This window comes from Carya illinoinensis, chromosome 1 (genome assembly GCF_018687715.1).
Source record: "Carya illinoinensis cultivar Pawnee chromosome 1, C.illinoinensisPawnee_v1, whole genome shotgun sequence".
NCBI classification, from domain to species: domain Eukaryota; kingdom Viridiplantae; phylum Streptophyta; class Magnoliopsida; order Fagales; family Juglandaceae; genus Carya; species Carya illinoinensis.
In genome coordinates, this window is record NC_056752.1 from 9,484,002 (window position 1) to 9,503,020 (window position 19,019).

Sequence of the window (19,019 nt, forward strand, 5' to 3'; positions counted from 1 at the left end):
CCAACTCTAACCCACTCTTCACTATAGATTCACTCCAATCCAAGTCAAGCACGGCACGGCACGGCACCCCCAATTCTTTCCTTTCTAAGACTTCCACGTAAATCAATCCCAGCAAATCACGTCTCCCTCTCTACTCACCCTCTCTACCGTCCCAACTCTAACCACCTCTACTCCTCTTCTCTCTCTCCACGTCTTCCCTACCCCAGCCAGTCCCACTCCAGCCAGGAGGGGCTTCCCCCTCTCTCGAATAGAGTAAGAATATCAATATTTATAGTCGCCTCAAGCCAGATCGGTTCATTCCTTTCACACTAAATTCATTCTTTAATTCCAGCCAATACCAAATTTATTTTATTCACTATCAAATACCACGTTTTTAGTACCGGAGGAAGTCCACTTTAGCTGCACCAATCGACATCAAATATTTAAAAAAAAAAAAGAAAAAAAAGAAAAAAAAAAAACAAGATGCAAGAAAATTACTGGTAGCAGATCATGTACTCGTAACTCACTTACCTCAGCCAATGTTACTTAACAAACCTATTCGGACTTATAATATCATGGTGCGCAAAGATAGGCAAATTAACAGGATTTTATTTCCTTATGAGACATTTGGTTCATGAACGTCTTGCAAATGTGTTGCAATTAAACTTCAAACATAGTAAACAGTATAACACAAGGGAATTAACATAGAAAAGCAAAAATAAAACTAACAAAATAAACACACTTGTATTCATAGTAATCACGAACACAAGCATATAATTCACAACAAATCTCCACTCTAATGTAGTATATCTTATATACAATGGAAGTTAAGTATCAGACCAGCAAAATATCTAATTTATCCCAATCACTTTCTTGCATGCCTAAAGCCTTCCAAATTGCTTTAGACAACAATATTGTTAGGACATGGAGGTTGGTATATAAGGAATGAAGCCAACAATAAAGCAAAGGAGCTACAATCAAGCAACAATATCTCAGCAAACAGTAATATATCAGCAACATGAACAAACTTCGAAAGTCAATCTGCTGTATATAGTTAATGTGTCCTGCTGTATATAGTTAATGTGTAATTTCCTTTATTCTAGCATTCTTTCTATTTTGGATAGTTTCCTTATTTAGAATTGCTTGTACAAGGTATTATATATATGAATGATAGAATACTCTCTCAGTAACTCAAGAGATATTACTTCTTAAAACATCTTTATGGTATCAAGAGCCTATACGGGTTACTAGGGAGTTTTTTTTTTTTCTTGTCACATGGAGTCTTCTACCTCTTTTGTTTCCTCAACATCTTCAGATCCCTATCCATATCTTGTGTCACAGAATGTATCCAACTATGTTTCTTTCTAACTCAACTCATCAAACTTTCTGCTCTGGAAAACACAGATGCTTAACATTCTTGAATGGGTGACATCCACCCCCCACCACAATTTATTCTAGATGCATCTAATACATCTTAGCCTAATCCAACTTATCAAAACTGGCGCAGGTCTGATAGGGTGGTCAAAGGATGGCTTACAGCCACCTTGTCCGAGGAAGTGTTAGGTATTGTTGTTGGCCTAAACACTGCCTCGGAGGTTTGGAGTGCTCTTGTTCATGCCTTTGCAAGAGTATCTTCTGATCGTAGTCTTGCCCTTAAGCAAAGACTTACCTCCATCACAAAAGGATATGATTCCTTGAGTGAATACCTGAGGAGGTTTAAAACAATTTGTGACAAACTTGCTGCTATTGGCAAGCCTGTTTCTGAGCACAAGAAGTCTTGGTGGCTTCTCAATGGTCTTGGTAGGGAATTTGAAGTTTTTATAGCAACTATGCTTAAACCCCCTGTTCCATCATACTCTGAGGTAGTCACTATATTGGAAAGCTATGCTAATAGATACAAATCTAATACTGCTCCTTTGCTTATGGTCTTCTATGGAAAGAAGTCACACAAATAAAAGAAACCAAATGCAAACATAGGTTCCTTTAAATCCAAAGGTCGTGGCTTTGTCCAAGGCCAATCCATTGGATCCAAATCCAACTCCACCCCCAGCAATTAGTCTCGTGGTCAATCTTCAAATTTCAAGTCTGCAAACAAAGAAGAAGTTATTTGTCAAATCTGTCACAAAAGAAACCTCACTGCACTCAAGTGTTTCAATTGCTTTAATCATTCTTTCACAAATGACAGTCTTCCTTAGAGTTTTGCAGCAATCAAGATGGATGAAGCTCCAAACACATCTTCATGGCATCCAGATATGGGTGCCACTGACCATATGACTGCTAATGAAGATTCTTCACTCATTAATTCCATATAATGGTTCTGATGGTGTAATGGTTGGCAATGGCAAAGTTTTACCTATTACTCATGTTGGTCATGTAGTGGTTGGCTCCTCTCAATCTCCAATTCAGTTGAATGATGTGCTAGTGGTACCTGACATTAAAAAGGATTTATTATCTGTTAGTAAGCTTACATCTAATTATCCATTGAATTTTGAGTTTGATGGACATAGCTTTGTGATAAAGGACAGGGTAACCATGAAGACAGTGGCCACGGGCAAGAAGCAGAAGGGACTATACATCTTTGATGATGCTGTCCCAACTCCTCAGAATAAAAAGACTTTTTTCTCTTCAAGATTTCGAGTCACCAATAAAGAGAACTGGCACCTTAGGCTTGGACACCCAAGCTCTAGAGTATTGGACTATATGTGTACTAAGAAGTTTATTACTCTTGATTCAAAACATGTTTCTTCTGAAACTTGTATGAGCTTTCAAATGGGAAAAGGTTGTAAATTGCCTTTTCTTTCAAGAGAAAATATTGTCAGTCTTCCTTTCAAAAAGTGCATTGTGATCTATAGGGACCTGCTCCCACTCTATGTAGAGAAAAATATAGATTCTATGCTATCTTTGTTGATGAAGCTACAAATTTCAAATGGTTGATTCCTCTAAAAAACAAATCTAGTCTTCACTCTGCCTTCATTCAGTTTCATATGTTTGTCATGTGCCAATTTAATGCCAAAACTCGTGTTTTTCAAATTCATGAAGGAGGTGAATTTAATGACAAGAACCTCACTTGGTACTTTTACAACCATGACATTCTTCATCAATCTGCCTATCCAAAAAGACTTGAACAAAATGGCAAAGCTGAAAGAAAACACAGAAGTATAACCAACTTAGGTTTGACTATGATGTTTCATGCCAAATTCCCATCTAGATTCTGGTTAGATTGCTTTTTTGCTACTGTTTTCTTGCTTAACAGATTGCCATCTCCTGTGCTCAATATGGACTCCCATTTCTTCCGATTCTATGATAAACATCCTGACTATAGCCTTTTTAGAACACTTGGATCTAGATGTTTTCCTTATCTTGGAGATTATAGCTCCGATAAGCTTGAACCTAAGTCATTGCCATGTGTCTTTATTGGATATAGCACCAAACACAAAGGCTACAAATGCCTTTATCCATCAACTGGTTGAATCTATACATCAAGGCATATTGTGTTTGATGAGTTTGTTCTACCTTATTCTAAGCCAACTATGCTATATGATTCTCCTCCTGTTGAAGGGAAATTTCCCAGTTTCATTGAATGATACAATGGCACTTCCCAGGAATCTGTTTTGCAGCCTTTGCTCTCTGCCTTTGCTCCTTCTCCCTTATTATTAGTTCAGACAGAGAGCAATAGTTTAACACCTCGCTTGGTTACTAAATCACATCCTGAATCAAGTCCTTTGCCCCATACAGCTTCTCCTATTCCCATTGAACCTGCTGTGTAGGAACTTCCAATTCAGCGTCCTATGCAAACAAGGGCTAGGTGTGGAATACACAAACCTAACCCACGTTATGCAAACTTGCATAATCTGGTCCCCATTCCTGCTGAGCTAAAGTCTATAAAATCTGCAAGAAATCTCTCTGGCTAGGATGCTGCAATGGAAGAAGAGCAAGCTGCACTTGCAGTTAATAAAACTTGGGAATTGGTTCCAAGAACTGCTGACATGAATGTCATTGGATCAAAGTGGGTGTACAAGGCTAAGCTAAAGGCAGATGGCACACTTGAAAGACTTAAAGCAAGATTAGTTGCCAAAGGGTTTAGTCAAGTGGATGGTGTGGATTTCTTAGAAACATTTTCTCTAGTTGTGAAGCTTGCTAGTATTTCTCACACTTGCCACCGTTAAAAATTGGGAACTTCATCAATTAGATGTTAGGAATGCTTTTCTTCATGGCTTCCTTAACAAGCATGTTTACATACATCAGCCACCAGACTATGTAATGAGCATCATCCTTAGCATGCATGCAAACTCACTTGAGCCTTGTATGGCCTCAAACAGGCTCCTCGAGCCTGGTTTGACAGACTCAGTGATTTCCTTTTACAACTTGGGTTTTATTCAAGTTCAGTAGATCCAAGTTTGTTTATATTTCACTCTAAACATGAGATACTAATACTTCTATTATATTTAGATGATATGATAGTAACAGGTGAAAATCCCAATCGAATTCAATGGCTGATTTCCAAGCTCAGCTCTCAGTTCTCAATTAAAGATCTTGGTTTTCTTCACCATTTTCTAGGAATAAAAGTTCATAAACTTGGTTCAGATCTTTTCTTATCTCAGCATAGGTATATTATGGACTTGCAAACCTATGCCTAAGCCATCAAAAGGTCAACACCTCACTACCTTTGATCAACTAGAAATATTGTTTGAGGGCTGCAGTACTTGACTTTTACAAGACCAGATCTATCATTTTGTGTCAACTATGTTTGCCAATTCATGCAATCACCAATTGTTACTCATTTCAAGCTTGTTAAGAGGATTATGAGGTACTTGCAGGGCACTACACACCTTGGCCTACAAATCACCTCAAGCAGCTCATTAGATCTCTATGGTTTTTCTAATGCATATTAGGCTGGTTGCCTAGCCACAAGAAGATCTACATCAGGGTACTGTAACAGCCCGCTAGAAATTCAATTGTGAAATTTTTATTAACTTTAGGAACCTCGTGAAAACTCCATAAGTTTTCACGAATCCATTAATCGTATAGGTTTTTGTCTAACTACATAATTAGTGTTATTATTTACTATGGTATCAGAAGTGTTTTTTATTATTGGAGATAGTTAGAAGTGTCAAAATGTATTATGGTTTGTGCCATTAAACTCGGAGGGTTATTTAAAGTCTTATGGCGCAATAACATTTTTTCATATTTTCGGACAAAACGTATGTTCAAAACTGTAGATATTATTGGATAAAAAGAAATATATTGAGATAATTTCATGAATATTATTGGGTAAAAATATTTTGAGTTAATTTTTATAGATATTATTAGATAAAATTATCTTAAGTTGATTTTTTGTAGATACTATTGGATAGAATATTATGAGATAATCTTTTATAGATATTTTGGATAGGAGAAAACTACACTTAACTCTCAAATCCAGCCTCATCTCTTCCATATCTCATCCATAAGTATCTCCAGCTACCTCTCCCCACGAAATTATCTTCATTTATACTTTCCATTGAAAGAATATCAAACACTCTCTCTCGGACAGCTTTTAGGAGGTCTTTTGCACACCCATTTCGAAGCTTTTATAAGTGTTTTATCATAAAGTCTCCTTCATATAAGTTGTTCCTTTTTTAGTCTAGTTTACATGGATATCTTATTTGTCCCATTTGAAAATCATTTGGTTAGTCAAATATTGTGTAAACTATAGAAAGGTCATTCTGGGAGATAAACTGGAGAATATGTTATAGTTTGGAGTTTTTGACCAAGCTAATGGATAGATATTGGTCCCAAATTTTTATGGAGTATTGTTAACATGTATATGTGACTATTGGTTGAGGATTTTTGCATGATTAAAGGTTTTGATGAAAGATTTTCTTAGATTTAGAAACTTAGAAACTGGAAGAAGAAAAACAGTTTCTGTTTTGAGAAAGTTTAACTCTTTGGTGGTCTAAACCTATTCTAATGACTTTAATAATTTTATTGGAGGATCCTAAGTATCTTATATACATGTTATATTATTATTTTGAAGATATTTGATGTTAGTTTCAAAGATATGAAATTTTATGCAAAGAGATATTCAAATAAGCCAAAGTGTGGATATTCTTGGCTAAATTTATGTTTTGGTTAATTTCTAACCATGTGATCTTGAATTAGAAGCTTATATATGTTTTAGGACATCTTTTTAAACCATGTGATGGTTTGATTTGAAGATCATATATTTATAAATCATAGATCAAGAGATTTATCAAAACTAGTTGAGGAAAAAGTTTCTGTTTTTGGACTAAGTGTAAAACCAAAAACTCCAAATGTTATTTTGTGATTTTGGTGACTTTAGTTTGATGATTTAAAGCATGGTTGATGTTAGGATGATATTATGAATATGTTAGAAGTAAGATTTGATTTTTAAAATTCTTGGAGATGTTTTGATTTAAGGTCAAAACTTGTGATTCAAGGCTTGGATTTTTTTACAAAAAGTTTGGTATTAATTATTAGTTTTTTCTAAATGAATGTTTTAAATATGGTTTTGAACTTAAGAGTGGAAGATGTTTGTTTCAAAATTTTGGTTTAAGCATGAGTTTTGAAGTTGGAAGGAATTGCAACAAAAATCAAGGGAAATGGCCTATGGATGTTTCGGCCATAGTGTGTTCTTCATAGTTGTGTTTTGTTTTAAATTTTTCTGAGTTGATATTTAAGTTTAGGACAAAAGTTACATGAGGAATGTAAATTTTGGAAACTTTTGGAATTAGTATGCAAAATCCTTAAGTTATGGGCAAAACGGTCATTTTCCCACATGTAGAGAGTAAAATGAAAATTTTACTCTTTAAGTTAGTATTTTCCATATTTCAAATTATTAGTGATTTAGTTCTAACTTTTAGAATCACTAATTACAGTTCCTTGTGGTCGCACTTGAAGTTTTATAAGAAACGCGGAGATCGAGGTAAGTTAGCTTTTAACTTACTAACAGTCTACTGTGTATGTGTGCTAAGTAAAGGAACTACAGTGTATGTATGTGTGTTATAATATATGTCATGCCATGCCAAGTTATCACGTAATTGTTTGTTATACAGAATTTTATTCTGTCATCAGTTTTTATCTGTTACATAATATATTCTGTCATGTATTGCTGTACATTACAAGTACATCATGCTAAGTATGCCATCTATTACATGTATGTCAAGTCATGTAATATTCACTGTTGCAAGTATGTCATGTTAAATATGTTGTCTATTATATGTTATGTCATGTTACGAAATATTTCTATCTCAAGTTGGTCATGTATTTCAAGTTATATTCAAGTCACGTTATGTTACGTCAGGGCTTCAGTCATTTCATATTCCAGTCACGTTTCATCTTGATTACTTATGTATGGGGTCACAACAATTGTGAAGCATACACTACGTGAGACACAGCAATTGTGACACGTAGAATACATGGGGCCACAACAACTGTGGAGTATGTATTTAAGCAGTTAAAGAATAAGTTTTCGTAGAATACATGGGGCCACAACAACTGTGGAGTATGTATTTTTCATGTTAAGTCAAGTTTGTGTAGAATACATGGGGCCACAACAACTGTGGAATATGTATTTACACGTAAAATACATGGGGCCACAACAACTGTGGAGTATGTATTTTTCATGTTAAGTCAAGTTTGTGTAGAATACATGGGGCCACAATAACTGTGGAGTATGTATTTACACGTAGAATACATGAGGCCACAACAACTGTAGAGTATGTATTTTTCATGTTAAGTCAAGTTTCAGATCAAGTTCATGTCAAGTCAAGTTCAGTTCATGTTTCAATTTAAGTTATGTCAATTATGCTATGTTGTACGCCAAGTTATGTTTTAATTACTTATGAATTTGATTATGCATTTATGCTTTTACTGTCATGCATGCATCATTAGCTTGTGTGGAAGTTTTTTTATTAACTTACTGAGATTTGTAATCAAATCTCACTTTGGTAGTCCCAACTACCATTCCCCCCGAATGGTAGATCTTGTTACAGGACCTGAAGGAGAATCAGGAGCTGATCAACTAGACACAGTTGACTAAGCGACGGTGCAATGTCAATGTTAATATAGTAGTTAACGTAAATTACTACTTGTACAATGGAGTTGCATCTTTAGTACTTTTTAGATCATAACTATTTTGGACTAGTGTTGTGATCTATTCAATGGGTCTTTATGTATGAAGTATGTTTTAAGCATTTGGGATATTTTCAATTTGGTGCATAGTATTGCTAAAGAAAAAAAAATTATCCGTTGCAAATATTGCATAATGTTAGATGCATGTTAGGAACATTGCATCTTATATGTCATGAATGGGGGCAGGTAACCTTGTGTTGCATGTCTCGACGCTTCAAATGTCCGTCCAATCCCAAACGGAATTTGGGGGCGTCACAGGTACAGTAATTTCCTTGGCAGCAATTGTATCTTATGGAATGCAAAGAAGCAACCTACAATATCTAGATCAAGTGCTAAGGTTGAATATAGGGCCATGGCATCTACTGTAGCTGCGTTAACTTGGCTCTTAATTCTTCTTAGAGACCTTGGAGTGCCACTACCGAAAGCACCAATTCTAGACTGTGATAATTTGAGTGCTTTGTATATGTTAGTAAATTCTGTTCTACATGCTCGAACAAAGGGTATAGAACTTGATTATCATTATGTCAGAGAGAGAGTAGCACTCGGTTTCTTAGAGACTAAGTATATTACATCACTTGATCAACTTGTTGATATTTTTACGAAGTCATTACTTAAGGGTCCATTCAAAATACTTAGAGACAAACTTGGCCTTTGTTACCTACCACAACCAAGTTTGAGGGGGAATATATGGAATGAAGTCAACAATAAAACAGATGAGCTACAATCAAGCAACAATATCTTAGCAAATAGCAATATCTTAGCAACATGAACAAACTTGGAAAGTCAATCTGCTTTATATAGTTAATGTGTAATTTCCTTTATTCTAGCATTCTTTCTATTTTGTATAGGTTCGATAAAATTGCTTGTCCAAGGTACTAGATATATATGAATGACAGAATACTCTCTCAGTAACACAATAGATATTACTTCTCAAAACATCTTTATGGTAATCATTGTTAGCATCACAACCCATAGTACTGGAATCACACTCGTCGACCACCTTGGCACAGTGCCACCATATATAGGAGTGTCATCAGGGTGATAGTTAATTGTTTTCGCATTCCGATGGTCAACCACCATCCCAATCTTTCTGAAAGCTCTTGATTGTTAGCTTGATCTTTGTATGGCTAGACATTGGCAGTGAATACTAGTCCCAAGAAGGCCAAATCCTCTTTTTCTTTTTCTCTTTTCATAGATTTGTTATATCCTTAAACATTAAATTTTTTTTCACAATGTCATTAAAAAAACACATCTTTAATCACTAAGTTTAAAAAAAAGTGTCCGAACCCAACTCTCGGTAGCTTTATCAACCACTAATCTTTCTCTTTTTTATTTTTAAGTTGAGTTTTGCTACATAGAAGCACAGTCGCACACTAATCTGTGTACCAATACTGATTTATTCATATTTAAAATTTAAATTAACACTGTTTTCAATAAAATCTACTTTTTGATTAATCACATCACATTGGTGTACAGATTAGTGCACAATTGTGCTTGCAACTATATTTTTCCTTTTAAGTTTTTTCTGGTATTAAGTCTTTTTAGTTTCAGTTTATTGTTATTGTTGCGGACGTGTTTCGTACTGCTACAAATGGCCTCTAGCAACCTGCACCACAAAGATAAAGGGGCTCCTTGTGGGAAGGGGTACCTCTGATGCTTAAGTTAGTGAGAATCGAGCATATGGAGTCTTTTAGTTTTCAAATTGAGAAGTTACCTTTGGTATGTACTTTGACCTCTATTTATATAGATTGAGTGTTCAATTATCAAGGTTTGCGTTATAGCTTGATTCTATCTAATATGTGGACTGTTAAAACTTCAAATTTGCTTATATGGCCATACTGTGCTAAGGAGAATTAATATTATGGATAAGGGTCTGGCTACTATGCCGCCCCAAATGTACCGCTGGGCCGTTAATTTTTTTTTTTCATTTTCCATTTCAAATTTTTTTAATCACTTTCTTAATCATTAAGTAAAAAAAAAAATACATCAATACATTTAAAATCACTTTCTTAATCATTAAGTAAAAAAAAAAAAAAAAATTTTTGCCCAGCCGTCAACCCGGACGGTCAACCCCAGGCGGCATACAAGCTTTATCCTATGGATAAATATTGTGGGCGGGCATCATGTTGGAGGTTATTAATATTTCTCCGCGTTTGTTACGTCATTAGATCACTATTAATGTCAATTGGATTCAAATTCTGTATTGGTGCGTTTTGATAGTTTACGATCTTAGCCTTCATTGATCAAGCTTACTATTTCGAGCCCATGGGCCTCTAGGTATTGTTGTCCAGTCCAAATCTCTTTGGGGAATTGTAATAATCCGCTCATTCTTTATTTTATAATTATGAACTTAAATCTATGTGCCGTACATTGATAGCGTGTTTTAAAAGATACCAAGCAAATTTCAAAGCAAGTTCAATATTTTAAAACTTACGGATATTTTAAATATTCTGAAAATATTTATATGTGATATTTCACAATTATAATATTTTTGAAGAGCACCAAAAATATTATAATTGTGAAAAATTAATTAAATTAAATATTTTAGTCATTTAAAATATTATAAGATTTAAATTATGTTGAAAACTCTAAATTAATTTAAATGGTTTTATTCTCTTCAAATCACTAACGAGACTTCATCATTTTAATTAATGATGAAGGATTAAGAAATATTATTTTATAAACTTTAGTTTATTAAATAATATTCTATCTTAATTCTTCTCAGTGTTTTAATTTAAATAAAATGCTTACGTATTTTCAAATCAGTATTTAAACTCACTATTATATCGTTTTGAAGAACTTGAAACGAAGGGTCTGGATTAAATATCCAAGCCCCACTCTTTTTCTCCTCACTTTTTCCTTTCCTCTCTCTCTGTCTCTCGCCTCTCCCTCTCTCTAGCCCGACATGCACTTTCCCTCTCTTCTCCATCGTGCAGCTTCCTTCTTCCAGCCACCACCACTGCCGACCACCACTAAGAGCTTATTTCGTGGGGTTAAGCTCTATTAGGTTAGAAGATGCATGTGGATTCTTTTACAGTATCATTTCCTCAAAATCTGCATGCATGGTTGTATATGTGATACGCATATAGAAATTACTCTTAAGTTAAGCCCACATAGTTAGTCGGGAAGAGTTAATGTTGGTTATATTTCCAGTTCCAAATATCACTTTTAATGGTTATTTTGTCCATTAAAGAACATAAAAATTAAAATTAAAATAAAAATTAAAAAAAAATTCGCTTGACGCTCCAAATGCTTAGTTCCCAATGCATTTACACATCAAATTCCATGAAGGAAGTTCATTTGCAATTAGTGATTTAAAAGATAAAAGGGTTTGTATTTCTCATCACAGTGGTGCATTATATGCATTATAACTTGCCATTGGTGTTCTGTTTTTGACTGGCTGTGTTTTATGTTAGAATGCATGAAAATGACATATTCTTTCTTGAATTGATTGTGCTGGTCATTAAGATTTGGTAGTATTTGATTTGAATTCAAAGTTCTACACCAACAATAACATGATTACTAAGTATACAAAATGAAGATGGTGAATAATGTCCACATTTGTGCCATGTGTGAGGCAAGACTTTAAATTTATGTGCCATGTATGTACCTAGCCTCATGGTTTAAAATTGTTTACAGTTTATTTGAATAGATATGACATCCATTCTATAATATAAAACTAATGTTGCTCCAGTGTAAGACGGGGAGTCACAAAAAAAAAAGCATATTGAGATTGTAAACAAACACTTTCACATACATACAATTATTCTCGTGCTTACTTAAGGCCACAAATTTGCAAGAAAAATGAGGCAAATGAGGACCAACATGGGTGAAGAAGGTACAATTTCAATAACACATTGATTTATCCTCCACACCACTAGATTTACCAATTGTTGTATGAGTGGGGCTGGTTGAATTTTACGTTAACAATCCATGCCTGTTAGAACCATCACTGCCTATAATTGTAAATATATGTTTTACTCAGGTCAACAAATGGGACAAATTATCCGAAGATGGGGGAGAGGAAGGGGAGTGCATCCTATACGGAGCGGACCCCCTAGATTCCCATGCCAACCACGTGGTGCAATCCTGAGGGAATGCACCCCAGAGCCAGTTGTGGGGCCAACTTTTAATCTTCTTACAAAATCTCCAACCATAGAGGAGGAGCCTTCCTATCCTTATTTGATCCCGAGACCAGGGATTACAACTGCCAATAACGGTAATAAAAATGATGAGTATTTCCTAGCTATTTCATTAATGGTTTACATTAATTGGCCGCGACTTAAGATAAGTTTACAAGTTAAGCTTTAGTTGGAAGCATCTTAATGCTGGTTATTTAGGTGATGCTACCACAGAGGATGTAACAGTATCGGTACCCGGCCCAACACAGAAGAAACGCAGACGTGGCCCAGCCAAATGCACTGAGTTCAAGAAGCTTCATAAGCACAGGCCAATACATTTGAAGATCAATGATGGGGAGATGACTCCATGTTATTCTAATGCCGATATGTTCACAACAACGATAACATGGATATTGAAACACCATTTAGACATGAGTCACATAAGGTGGACAGATGTACCCAAGCCTGAGAAGAATGAGTTGATGGAGCACATCTGGGTAAGACAGCTTATACATGCATTCTAAATTCCTTACTTGATGAATACAGAAATGCAAGTATGCTACTAACAAACTCAAGTGTTGACTTTGAATTGGATTGGGAGAAACACAATCATCAAATGGCCATTTGGAAAACCCTACGTAAGCGTTTTAACGCTTATCACCATGAATTGCACAAGAAGTATATGAAGTTTGCCACTCATGAGGAAGCATTGGCTTCCGAGACTAGTATGGTCAAACCAATAGTATGGACTAAACTTTGTGAGAGATGGAGAAGTGATTCCTTCAAGATATCCATTAAAACTAATTTGTGAATCTATACATGTATATGTTGAGTTTAGACATAAGTTATATTCTTATGCTAATTCACTCTAAGAATATAACTAACATAGGCATTATCATGGCAGAAAATGTCAACTAGAAATAGAGAGAGTCGCAAGAAACTCGACGTTAATCATACATCGGGGTGTAAGTCATTTGTTAGGGTACTTGAGGAAAAAGTAAATGATTTATATAAGTCAGAAGGAAAAAGCAATAGCGGCAATATTTCTTCTGTTGATTGAATTAATAAATCACATTTATTTCTTATGAATGCATTAACGCTGACTAATATTTTTGGTCCAATGTTGCTTTTCCTGTCAATAGTTATTCGAATTCAGTATCTAGTTTTCTTTATATCAATCAACTAATAATCATGTACATCCAAATTTCATTTTAATTCATCTGAGTTGCATAGGTCTGGAATGTATAATCATATCTGTACTTTATTTACATCCTGTGCATTTTGCTCACACTTGATATTCCTTATCTCTTCTATAAACTAATCTTCATGTTGATGGTTGTCTCGGACATTTTGTGTTTCCGCCGGTTATGTGCATGATAAGTTGGTTTTACATAAAAAGATAACCCCAAATGTATGACCTGCAGTAATAGGGAAGTTTCGCGGTCATATCAACCTTTATTTAAATGATTTTTGTGCAAATGCCTCAGATTATTTACCACAGTTTAGTTTATATGTAGTAAGGCTGGAAGTTGCCTATCTTTGTTACATGTTTATTCATTATGCTTTTTGATAGGGGTGTACAAGAAACCGGAGAACCGACCTCCACCGACAGCAATTGACCGTCAGACGCGGGAACCGGCTGGAACCGGCAAAAAACCGGTCGGCCGGCAGTAGAAATAAATAGAAACTGATCACGGTCGGTTCGGTCCTAGTTCGCCCACACAGAAAACCGGTAAACCTACCGACCGTATATATATATTTTTAAATATATATCTTATATAAATCGACGTCATTTCATATGAAACGGCGTCGTTTTGTTTAAGTGAGTAACAAAAAAATTTAAGTGGGACGACGTCGTTTGGTCTCAACCAAACAGCGTCATATGGTTGGGAATGAGTTAGGGTTATTACCCTTCCCGTTCCCAGTTCCCCCCTTCCCTCTCCCTATTCTCTTCTGCCGCCCCCCCGATTCTCTCTCTCTCTCTCTCTCTCTCTCTCTCTCTCTCTCTCTCTCTCTCTCTCTCTCTCTCTCTCTCTCTCTCTCTCTCTCTCTCTCTCTCTCTCTCTCTCTCTCTCTCCGTGAAGGTCTCCATTAAACGGCGCAGCAGGCTGAACCAGTGAACCGCCGCAGCACTCCGTGACTCCCTCACAAGCCAGCCTCTGTGAGTATTCTTCATTTCTTCTTACTTCTTAGTGTATAGTGTATACTATATATTATATAATCTGTTTTATATATATATATATATTATATAATCTTTTTTCTGTTATATATATTATATATAATCTGTTTTATAGATATATAACTATAAATTTTAATCTGTTATATATATATTATATATATAATGTATATATATTATATATATAATCTATTATAATGCGTATAAACAACTATATATATTATATATATAATCTGTTTTATATATATATAATTATAAATTTTAATCTGTTATATATATTATATATATAATCTGTTTTATAGATATATAATTATAAATTTTAATCTATTATATATATTATATATATAATGTATATATATTATAAATATAAATAGTATCTATTTTGTTATATATATATATATACTTTGTTATAGATTAACTAATATAATTTGTTGTGTAATGTGTATATATATATAATTATTAATTTGTTAATATATAATCTATTAGGGCTTGTTAATTATTTATATAAATTGAGAGAAGATGAGTGAACAACTTAGATTAGAGTCTTAGACTTGTGATGTTTGCCATGTTGCAAACTAGCTGCTGGGATATTTTGTGTTATGTTTGCCAATTTTCAAATTTGTGATGTTGTATAACATTTATATTTTGTTTTATAATTTAGATGGATTATTCTTCATCTCCTATTGATGTTGAAACAAATGAAACTCAACCAATCATTAATTTGGAAGAGGATGTGAGAGAGACCAATGTTTCAAAACCCCTTAGTGCCCCTACTAGTAGTACTTGTCCATTACCTAAGAAACGAAAAGGGACAGACAAGTCGATTGTATGGGATCATTTTACGAAGGTGGATGGTTGTCCTGTAGATGATCCAAAAGCTAAATGTAATTATTATGGCAAGATGTATGCTTGCCACTCAAAGAGGAACAGAACTTCAACGATGCAAAATCATTTGCCTTCATGTCGTAAAAATCCTCATAAACATAGACTTTCAGATAGGTATCAAAAAATATTGACAAGTGAGGCATCACTTGAGGAGGGGGTTGGAGAGAGTGATGGTAGTACATTAAGGACTCTTGTAACCCACAAATTTAGTGAAGAGATTGCAAGGTTGGCTATTGCAGAAATGGTAATTGTTGATGAAATGCCATTTAGGGTTGTTGAAGGACAGAGATTTAGAAAATTTGCTTGGTCTCTTGAACCTCGGTTTAAAGTTCCATGTTGTGTCACAGTTGCAAGAGATTGTATGAAGTTGTATGAAGTAGAAAAGGGAAAACTTAAAAAAGTGTTTAGAGATGGTGGCATGAGGATTTGCTTGACGACAGATACATGGACATCAGTTCAGAATTTGAATTATATGTGTCTGACTGCACATTTCATTGATAAGAATTGGAAATTGTAGAAAAAAATAATTAATATTTGTTTAATTCCTAATCGTCGAGGGGATACAATTGGAAGATATGTTGAGTCGTGCTTGCTTGATTGGGGTATTGATAGAATATTTACTGTATTTGTTGATAATGCAAGTTCGAATGATACTGCGATTTCCTATTTGAAACAGTTTTTGACAGAGAATTTGTTGGGGGGTAAGTATATGCACATGAGATGTTGTGCTCATATATTGAATCTTATTGTGAGTGAGGGTTTGAAGGAGTGCAATGATGCAATTACAATGGTTAGAAATGCAGTGAGATATGTGCGTTCATCCCCCGCAAGATTAGAGAAGTTTAAGAGATGTACAGAAAAAGAAAAAATTGATTGTAAGAAAATGTTGTGTCTTGATGTACAGACACGATGGAACTCAACCTATTTGATGTTGGAGGCAGCTGAGAACTTTGAGAAGGCGTTCAGGCGAATGGAGAGTAAGGATTATAATTTCCTCTCTTACTTTGATGATGGGCACATGGGACCTCCTAAAGCTACAGAATGGGAGACAGTGCGGGTGTTTGTTAAGTTTTTTGAGATGTTTTATGAAGCCACTACTAGATTTTCTGGATCTTTATATGTGACAGCTAATACCAGTTTTTTAGAGATTTATGATCTCCAAACTGAATTGATTATGCTGAGTGAGAGTACTAATACTTGTTTGAGGAGTATGACCATAAACATGGGAACCAAATACGATAAGTATTGTGGGTCATTAGATAGGATGAATTTGTTCATGTTAATTGCTGTTGTGCTTTATCCACGAAGCAAGTTAGGACTTCTTACTTTCTATTTGAAGAAAATATATGATGAGTTTCGTGCTGAGGAGTTGGTTTCGAATGTGAGACAGGTATTAGCAGATCTGTATGCAGAGTATAATGCTACATTTGGTCCCACCACGAGTACTCCAGTTTCTCAACCCCCTCCAACATCTAGATCCATGAATGTTGGTGATGGCAAACGTGACACCAAATGGTTCGTTTGACTTGTTGACTTGGTGGAAAATAAATAAGGCTAACTATCCTATACTTGCGAGGATTGCATGAGACTTATTAGCCATGCCTGTTTCCACAGTTGCATCCGAGTCAGCATTTAGCAGGGGAGGTCGTGTGCTTGATCCTTTTCGGAGTTCGTTGGCTCCGAGAACTGTTGAGGCACTTATTTGCACTCAAAATTGGTTAAGGCATCCGGCAACACACATTGATATCCGAGAGGCTATGGATAATGTGGAGAGCTTTTTAGTAGAATCGGGTAATGTTTTCAAATTTTCATTGTAATTTAATTTTGAATATTTTTCATAATATGAATTCACTAATATTTGATATTTTATTCTTATTTATTCTTATAGAGTTGACCGCACAATCGAACATGACAAGTATTAACGATTGAAGATTGAAGGCTTGAAGCAATAATGAGTTAACTTGAAAATCGATATTCTTAATTTTTTGCATTGTTGCTATGTTTAAGTCTTTAAGACAATTTGTTTTCATTTATTTATGTTATTTTTTTACTTGTATTTTTGCTATACTTAAGACAACTTGGCTTGTTTTTCAAATTTGTAATATGTAATACTAAATATCAAGTGAAGTTGTTTTTATTTATTTTTAATTATGTAGTAAATAATATAGTAATTAGTTAGTTAATATGATGAATGCTTTGGTTATTTATTATTTTTATTTATTTATAATATGAATTATGATAAATGATGAATTATTAGTTAAGAACAAAAAATTAAAAAGATGTTGGATGATGAATTCAGAAAATATATATATATATATATATAAAGCCCAAACATATTGGATAAAAGGGCCAAAACAGGGCCCAAAACCCGTGGCCCAAACAGGTGAACCGACCGGAACCGGCCGGTTTTCTTCCCCCAACACAGTCGATTTCGGCCAATTGATGCATTGTTTTCTGAAGGACTGGCCGGTTTCGGTTTAGGCCTAAAACCGAAACCGGTCGGTCGGTTTTCAGCCCTACTTTTTAATGTCAACACATGTAATTTCACCTATTATCATGTGTGGCTAGATTGTGTAGTTAAAGAAATATTCTATACAGTTTTTGTTATGTGTGTTACTCATTTCTGTACAATTTCCATGCCACACACTATCTAGCGAGCAGACGGGACCAACGTAGTGGACTTTTATCGACACACTCGCTGGTCAAAAAAGAAAGAGAAGTTCGTGACACCAGCAATAGAGCATAATTATATGTGTAACATTACAGTTTTCAGAGATGGATGTAATGTTTTATATTTGGTATGCTTACTGTTTATAATGGTGTTTCCGTGAATATGGGAAGAGAATGTACATACCCATGCATGTTTTAATGTTGTTACAAAATAAGATGACCAGCAAAATGGATGCATTAGAACCTGAAAAACGGACAGATGAAGCAGCGAAAGAAATATTTAGGTCGTACTCGGTCAAAGAGTAGGATATGCACTGAATATAAATTTTTTGGGGAGCTAACTAAATGACAAGGGGGGAGGGGGGACCAGTGTGGGGTTTAAGTATATCTTGGCTGTCCATTATGTATTTTTGTATACCAAACAACTGCAGGAATATATAACTCATGTCCCAGTACAAATAGAAATTTGTTCAAACTTATATTATGAAGGGATCTATATATGGAAAAAATGGTGGTGTTAATGTGTGCACAACTAAAGTAAGTTGTTTTACAAGTTAGTTATAATTTTGATTGGCTAATCTAGTTCTAGACAGAAATTCATATTTACTTACTAGAGATTGTAATCACAGGTTCTAAATGAAGAGAATTAGGAGGTCGTAGGTGAAGAGCTAGTGATCCACACACACTGCAATGTACAATCAGAACTTGGCTGGCAAAATAACCTAAATGGTTGTTGCTAGTGTTAAAATATAATCATGGATAGTAAAAGCTGGACCGAGCAGGTAGTATATGTCTTGCAACCATTGGTTAATTTGAATGTTTAATGATTGGTGGCCACATTAGAAGTTTACAATTACCTTTAGAAGTTATACTTAATCTTATGGAGCTATTAGGAACTATAATTGAACTTTTGACTGACATTATTGTGGGGCAGCTAGAAGACTGCAGAATTTTGTATTGAGCTGGAACATGCATAAAGTATGTTCCTATGCTAGATTACATTTGTGGTCAAAACATGAAAAAACACATGGCTCAGTTTTACCCCTACTTGGGAG